Source organism: Salvelinus alpinus, chromosome 18 (assembly GCF_045679555.1).
Source record: "Salvelinus alpinus chromosome 18, SLU_Salpinus.1, whole genome shotgun sequence".
Lineage (NCBI taxonomy): Eukaryota > Metazoa > Chordata > Actinopteri > Salmoniformes > Salmonidae > Salvelinus > Salvelinus alpinus.
Window position 1 is genome coordinate 15072877 of NC_092103.1, and position 8737 is coordinate 15081613.

An 8737-nucleotide genomic window follows, 5' to 3' on the forward strand; every position below is an offset into this window, starting at 1 on the left:
CATAGTGGGCAGAACAAGCAAGGAGGTGGGCAGAGCCAAGCGCGAGCTAGCGAGATCCTATTTGTGCGTTCAAGCATATATTTGCATATTTCCATTAGGGAACGCCTACTCTGTGATGTGTGCGTGTGCAATAACTCAATTAGCCTTTGCACTCCTTTGACTTTGGCAAAGGGTAAAGTCTACAAACTTCACTCCACTCTGTTCGTAACAGATTATAGTTTTGGGAACAGAAAACTGTATTGAGATCAAGTGTTTCATGGATTAGAAAATTTGCAGAATGTCGGCCAAAATCCATCTCATTCCATCTTCTCCCACTGCCAGGCACTGGGCTTCCTCTCACTACCATATTTGGTAGTGATTGGAAACACCAAGCGGATGCTTCACATTTGACATCCGGTGAAATATCTGTCTCGTTGTTCTGTCCGCGACTGTACCATTAAAGATAGTACAGTTTGCTTCTCCCAATGTCATCGCGATGTTGGCTGGCAAAGCTCCAGCGTAGAAACACGTCATCGGGTCTAACAGTCGTCTGCGCCGATATAACGTTTTCTTTACGAAAATGTGTCAATTTGTCACTTTCGCGAGATTGGAGTAATAACATCTTCAACTACTTAAGACATTGACTTGAATATATAACAGGTTGTGCCTTTAGATTTAGAAAAAAACATTTTGTCACTTCTCTCATTGACTTCTCAAACCCCAAACCCCGGCCTCGTCTGTTTCGCAAGTGTTCCCGGAAGTCTCCCGATATTCCACCTCATAGATTATAAACTCTGTGGTGGCATGGTGCACATGTTATTATTTTATTTATTTTTTTACCTTTATTTCACGTACTAGCGGCATTGCTCTCAAAAAGTCACGACTTGGCATAATGATTTATATCATCACAATTCACGTCTAGTTGGACCTCAATGAAGAATATGCTCATGTGAATATTGTGTAGGAGACACAGAGGGAATGCAAGGCCTTCATCTTCACCTTCATTCTGCTCAATAAGCTGTCAGATAAATACATCAGTTCCTCCTTCCTGTCTGACAGTAATCTACTGTAGCCAGAGAAAGGTTACCAGGGATAATTAATTGATAATGCCCTCGAAGCGAGTGTTTGGAGGATATAGTGGGACAGGTGTTGTTAGGCCCGAGGCGACGTCGAGGCCCGGCAAACCGTGCCAATATATCTTCCAAACACCGGCTTCGAGGGCATTATCACTTCTATACAAAAGGTTACCAACATATTAAAATAATGTTGACATATTTTCATTAAAAACGTTATTTTGATTCATTTATTCATACCTTTTCATCCTTCCACAAAATATAGTCCCGACACAAATCTAGGGTTGTTGGAGACGCGACCCAGTCGTTCAGTATTTTTGTTTTGTATTACTATTCACCCGTTGTATAATAAAGAATAAAAGTGTTCCAACACTCCGCTATCTGTATAACACTTTTTTTCTCACTGTCATCTGTGTTGTTCTTTGTAATCTACCATAGAACATGTTCCACGCTGGCACAGCTGTGATACATGATGCACTGTACACTACAATGTTGTGTAGGAAATACTAGCACATCTGCAAATCATGGAGGGAAACCCATTTCAGCCCTCATACATCACTCTGTCGGCCCTGTGTGTCATCCTCATTCTGTCTTAATGTCCATCCCCTGAAACCCACCAACTCCCAATCTTCACCGAATATAGATTCAGTATAGAAAAATGATTTGAACCACAGGTGCATGCAATAAATTCTCTGTGGGTGAATTGATAATGATAATATTGAACTGAACCTGATTTACATTTTTATGTCCCCATGCATCCCACTGAAGCTATTATAATAAAGCTGTGTAGGTGCATGTGTGGTGCGCTGGTTGGAGTATAATGTTTATTATACAATGCTTGAATGCCATGGAACATTGAGTAATCCTGCACAGCAGTGGAACAATAGCTCTGTATACTGTCTCTACCATCTGCTGCAGTCTGTGCTTGCTTGCCAGAGACAGATTGTGTCTGCCCTGTTTGTTATCACAGCAATGTCTGAAGGCTAGAATCACTTCTGGAATGGAGAGATACCAAGGTCTCTAGACTCTCGAGAGCCACACAAACAAAAATAAAACATCAGATACTATTCAAATCATAGGAAAATATCTGAACTTTATCTTTTTCTCCTTTAACACAACTTCCCAAAACATTGGCAACGACTGCTTATATTCCTTTTTAGAAGTGGAGGCATCATTTCATGTCCTTTCCAAATTGCATGAATGTCTTAGGTTATGTAAGTTTCCGTGTGAGATATCCTATGTTAATTTTGACCTCAAGGGGACATCATAAGTCGACAGATGACAACGTCACGTGCATCCTACCATTGTCACTTTTGCATGAATGGTTGGGCGAATTATAATTTGCAGTCGCATGGTTTGCACAGTCTATAGACTGCTTTTAATTGTCATAGTTATTGGCTAGCCGGAGCATCCTAAATACATGCAAAAGAAAGTTCGATGTTCCTAACAGACTGGACATGTTTGTGGAATGAGCTAACATGTAGGGTCAGAAAATCATGTGTTATGGGAGATTTACTCTATTCACCAACTAATTGGTTCCATTAACCAGTTGCATAAGCAGGCTTATTTTAACTTCCAAACTTACATAACAATCTCTATTAAGTGGCTAGGCACCTGGCACACACGTGTATCAACAAAAGACAACAGGAGGGAAAGACTAGAAACATCTGTGTATGTGTAACTCATTGTTATGCCAACTATGCCAACTCCAGATGATCAGGTTGGACACCTCAAGTTGGACACTGAGGTTGGACCCCTCTCTGTAATGCTTCAGTGCTGTTAATGTAACCGTTGTGAAATGGCTAGCTAATTAGTGGTGGTGCGCTAATAGCGTTTCAATCGGTGACGTCACTCGCTCTGAGACCTTGAAGTAGTTGTTCCCCTTGCTCTGCAAGGGCCGTGGATTTTGTGGCGCGATCGGTAACGATGCTTCCTAGGTGTCAGTTGTTGATGTGTGCAGAGGGTCCCTGGTTCGAGGCGAGGGACGGAAGCTAAACTGTTACATTAATGTTAATGTATTACAGAATTGTTTTTCATTCACGGGACAGGTAACATGAATCCTGCAAAAAAAACATTGCATGCTTTACACATCAATCTGAAAACAACTACATACAGACCTTCATTTGTTCATTGTTCATTTATTGTTCAACTTTTCATTAAATAGTTTGGTGATACAGTATCTGAACGGCATATTATTTGATAAACAATCTACATTAACATCTGATTTCTGATACACACAGATATGACAGTTGAGGCAACAACAACTGAACTTATAACTCAACAAAGCACTGCTTATCATTTGACAATACATGAGCTCCATCTTCACATCAATACCCTAAAAGATTAGATATTTCTGTCACACCCTGGCCTTAGTTATCTTTGTTTTCTTTATTATTTTAGTTAGATCAGGGTGTGACATGGGGGATGTATGTGTTTTGAATTGTATAGGGGTTTTGTATGTTTATGGGGCAGTGTTCAGTCTAGGTGTATGTATGTCTATGGTTGCCTAGATTGGTTCTCAATTAGAGACAGCTGTCTATCGTTTTCTCTGATTGGGAACCATATTTAGGCAGCCATATTCATTAGGTAGTTCGTGGGTGATTGTCTATGTGTAGTGTTTAGTGTCAGCACTATTTGTTTATATAGCTTCACGTTCGTCGGTTTGTTGTTTTTTGTTTAGTTTGTAAAGTGTTCTTCTTTTCGTCTTCAATAAAAGAAGATGTATTGTTATCAAGCTGCGCCTTGGTCCTCCTCTCTTCCACAATACGACGATCGTGACAGAATCACCCACCAACAAAGGACCAAGCAGCGTGATACAAGGCAGCAGCAGCGATCGCAGGACTCATGGACTTGGGAGGAAATTCTGGACGGCGGAGGACCCTGGGCACAACCTGGAGAATATCGCCGCCCTCGTGAAGAGCTGGAGGCAGCTAAAGCCGAGAGGCGGTGGTATGAGGAGGCAGCACGGAAGCGCGGCTGGAAGCCAGAGAGGCAGCCCCAAAAATGTATTGGGGGGAGGCTCTCGGGGAAGGTGGCAAAGTCAGGTAGGAAACCTGCGCCAACTCCCCGTGGAGAGCGAGAGTACGGGCAGACACCGTGTTATGCGGAAGAGCGCACGGTGTCTCCTGTACGTGTACATAGCCCGGTGCGGTACATCCCAACTCCTCATATCGGCCAGGCTAGAGTGGGCATCGAGCCAGGTGCCATGAAGCCGGCTCAACGCATCTGGTCTCCAGTGCGTCTCCTCGGGCCGGTGTACATGGCACCAGCCTTACGCATGGTGTCCCCGGTTCGCCAGCACAGCCCAGTGCGGGTTATTCCACCTCCCCGCACTGGCCTGGCTACAGGGAGCATTCAACCAGGTAAGGTTGGGCAGGCTCGGTGCTCAAGAGCTCCAGTACGCCTTCACGGTCCGGTCTATCCGGTGCCACCTCCTCGCCCCAGCCCAGTACCACCAGTGCCAACACCACGCACCAGGCTTCCAGTGCGTCTCCAGAGCCCTGTTCCTCCTCCACCCACTCGCCCTGTGGTGCGTGTCTCCAGCCCGGTACCACCAGTTCCGGCACCACGCACCAAGCCTCCTGTGCGTCTCCAGAGTCCTGTACGTCCTGTTGCTGCTCCCCGCACTAGCCTTGAGGTGCGTGTCCTTAGCCCGTTACCACCAGTTCCGGCACCACGCCGGAACTGGTGGTAAACAATCTACATTAACATCTGATTTCTGATACACACAGATATGACAGTTGAGGCAACAACAACTGAACTTATAACTCAACAAAGCACTGCTTATCATTTGACAATACATGAGCTCCATCTTCACATCAATACCCTAAAAGATTAGATATTTCTGTCACACCCTGGCCTTAGTTATCTTTGTTTTCTTTATTATTTTAGTTAGGTCAGGGTGTGACATGGGGGATGTATGTGTTTTGAATTGTCTAGGGGTTTGTATGTTTATGGGGCAGTGTTCAGTCTAGGTGTATGTATGTCTATGGTTGCCTAGATTGGTTCTCAATTAGAGAAAGCTGTCTATCGTTGTCTCTGATTGGGAACCATATTTAGGCAGCCATATTCATTAGGTAGTTCGTGGGTGATTGTCTATGTGTAGTGTTTAGTGTCAGTACTATTTGTTTATATAGCTTCACGTTTGTCGGTTTGTTGTTTTTTGTTTAGTTTGTAAAGTGTTCTTCATTTCGTTCTCAATAAAAGAAGATGTATTGTTATCACGCTGCGCCTTGGTCCTCCTCTCTTCCACAATACGACGATCGTGACAATTTCCCTTTCTAAAAAGGCTATTTGCATTAAGATAACATGTTGATAGACCTCTCAAACTAATATCAGCGACAAACATTGCAAAACTCAAGAATAACATGCACAGGACTTTTCTCATTGGCATTACTTATTCCTTAAACAAATTGGAGAACATCTAAATAAGACTCTGTCACTACCTTCAATGCCGCTACAAAAAAAACGGATGAAAAAAACCCACATGGTTTTCAGACATATATGAACACATGTGAACAAATCACATGACCAGAGAATCTTGTTTCTCATGGTCTGAAAGTCCTTTAGGTGCCTTTTGGCAAAGTCCAAGCGGGCTGTCATGTGCCTTTTACTGAGGAGTGGCTTCCGTCTGGCCACTCTACCATAAAAGCGGGATTGGTGGAGTGCTGCAGAGATGGTTGTCCTTCTGGAAGGTTCTCCCATCTCCACAGAGCAACTCTGGAGCTCTGTCAGAGTGACCATGGAGTTCTTGGTCACCTCCCTGACCAATGCCCTTCTCCCCCGATTGTTCAGTTTGGCTGGGCAACCATCTGGTGGTTGGTGGTTCCAAACCTATTCACTTTTATGATGGAGGCCACTGTGCCTCGACACAATCCTGTCTCTGAGCTTTATGGACAATCCCTTCAACCTCATGGCTTGGTGTCTGCACTGTCAACTGTGGGACCTTATATAGACAGGTGTGTGTCTTTCCAAATCATGTCCAATCAATTGAATTTACCACACATGGAATCCAATCAAGTTGTAGAAACATCTCAAGGATGATCAATGGAAACAGGATGTACCTGAGCTCAATTTCGAGTCTCATAGCAAAGGGTCTGAATACTTATGTAAATAAGGTATTTGTGTATTTTGTATAAATTGGCAAAAATGTCTAAAAATATGTTTTTTGCTTTGCCATTATGGAGTACCATGTGTAGATTGATGTGAAAAATGTAATCAGTTTTAGAATTATTATAAAAAATGTTTAACTTTATTTAACCAGGTAGGCCAGTTGAGAACAGGTTCTCATTTACTACTGCGACCTGGCCAAGATAAAGCAAAGCAGTGCAACAACAACGACACAGAGTTACACATGGGATAAACAATCATACAGTCAATAACACAATAGAAAAATCTGAATACAGTGTGTGCAAATGAAGTAAGGAGGTAAGGCAATAAATAGGCCATAGTGGCGAAGTAATTACAATTTAGCAATTAACACTGGAGTGATAGATGTGCAGATGAAGATGTGCAAGTAGAAATACTGGTGTGCAAAATAACAGAAAAACAAAAATGGGATGAGGTAGGTAGTTGGTTGGATAGGCTATTTACAGATGGGATGTGTACAGCTGCAGCGATCGGTAAGCTGCTCTGACAGCTGATGCTTAAAGTTAGAGAGAGAGATATAAGTCTCCAACTTCAGTGATTTTTTTCAATTCGTTCCAGTCATTGGCAGCAGAGAATTGGAAGGAAAGGCAGCCAAAGGAGGAGTTGGCTTTGGGGATGACCAGTGAAATATAGCTGCTGGAGCACGTACTACGGGTGGGCGTTGCTATGGTGACCAGTGAGCTGAGATAAGGCAGGGCTTTACCTAGCAAAGACTTATAGATGACCTGGAGTCAGTGGGTTTGGCGACGAATATGTAGCGAGGACCAGCCAACGAGATCATACAGGTCGCAGTGGTGGGTAGTATATGGGGCTTTGGTGACAAAACGGATGGTACTGTGATAGACTGCAGCCAATTTGCTGAGTAGAGTGTTGGAGGCTATTTTGTAAATAACATCGCCGAAGTCAAGGATCGGTAGGATAGTCAGTTTTACGAGGGTATGTTTGGCAGCATGAGTGAAGGAGGCTTTGTTGCGAAATAGGAAGCCGATTCTAGATTTAATTTTGGATTGGAGATGCTTGATGTGACTCTGGAAGGAGAGTTTATAGTCTAGCCAGATACCGAGGTATTTATAGTTGTCCACATATTCTAAGTCAGAACCGTTCAGAGTAGTGATGCCAGTCGGGCGGGCAGGTGCGGGAAGCGATCGGTTGAAGAGCATGCATTTCATTTTACTAGCATTTAAGAGCAGTTGGAGGCCACGAAAGGAGCGTTGTATGGCATTGAAGCTCGTTTGGAGGTTTGTTAACACAGTGTCCAAGGAATGGCCAGATGTATACAGAATGGTGTCGTCTGCGTAGAGGTGGATCAAAGAATCATCCGCAGCAAGAGCGACATCATTGATATATACAGAGAAAAGAGTCAGCCCGAGAATTGAACCCTGTGGCACCCCCATAGAGACTGCCAGAGATCCGGACAATAGGCCCTTCGATTTGACACACTGAACTCTATCTGAGAAGTAGTTAGTGAACCAGGCGAGGCAGTCATTAGAGAAACCAAGGCTGTTGAGTCTGCCGATAAGAATACGGTGATTGACAGAGTCGAAAGCCTTGGCCAGGTCGATGAAGACGGGGGCACAGTATTGTCTTTTATTGATGGCGGTTATGATATCATTTAGGACCTTGAGCGTGGCTGAGGTGCACCCATGATCAGCTCGGAAACTGGATCGCACAGCGGAAAAGGTACGGTGGGATTCGAAATTGTCGGTTATCTGTTTGTTCACTTGGCTTTCGAAGACTTAAGAAGTAGGGTAGGATTGATATAGTTCTGTGAAAGTTTGGGTCTAGAGTGTCTCCCCCTTTGAAGAGGGGGATGACCACGGCCGCTTTCCAATCATCAGGAATCTCAGACAATATGAAAGAGGTTGAACAAACTAGTAATAGGGGTTGCAACAATGGTGGTGGATAATTTTAGGAAGAGGGTCCAGATTGTCTAGCCCAGCTGATTTGGGCCAGTTGCTGCAGAACTGTTGGCTGGGGTTGGGGTAGCCAGGTGGAATGCATGGCCAGCCGTAGAGAAATGCTTATTGAAATTCTCGATTATCGTGGATTTAATCAGTGGTGTTTCCTAGCCTCAGTGCAGTGGGCAGCTGGGATGAGGTGCTCTTATTCTCCATGGACTTTACAGTGTCCCAAAACTTTTTGGAATTAGAATAAGGCTGTAACGTAACAAAATGTGGAAAAAGGGAAGGGGTCTGAGTACTTTCCGAATGCACTGCATCTGACGTAGTATACCATTTTCAGGGACCACTATTAACTTGTGTGCGCTACTTTCAGAACTACTGGCTAAAAATGATACATTTACATAATTTTGCAGACACTCTTATCCAGAACAACTTACAGTTGTGAGTGGATACATGTATCATACTTGTCCTCCATGGGAATCAAACCCACAACCCTGGCGATGCAAGCGCCATGCTCTACCAACTGAGCCACATAGGACCACGTACATACTGTAAGTACCGGAGAATCTCTAAACTGGCAACTCCATTTTGACAAAACAAACTGTTTCTGAACATGAAATGAAACACACAAAGACA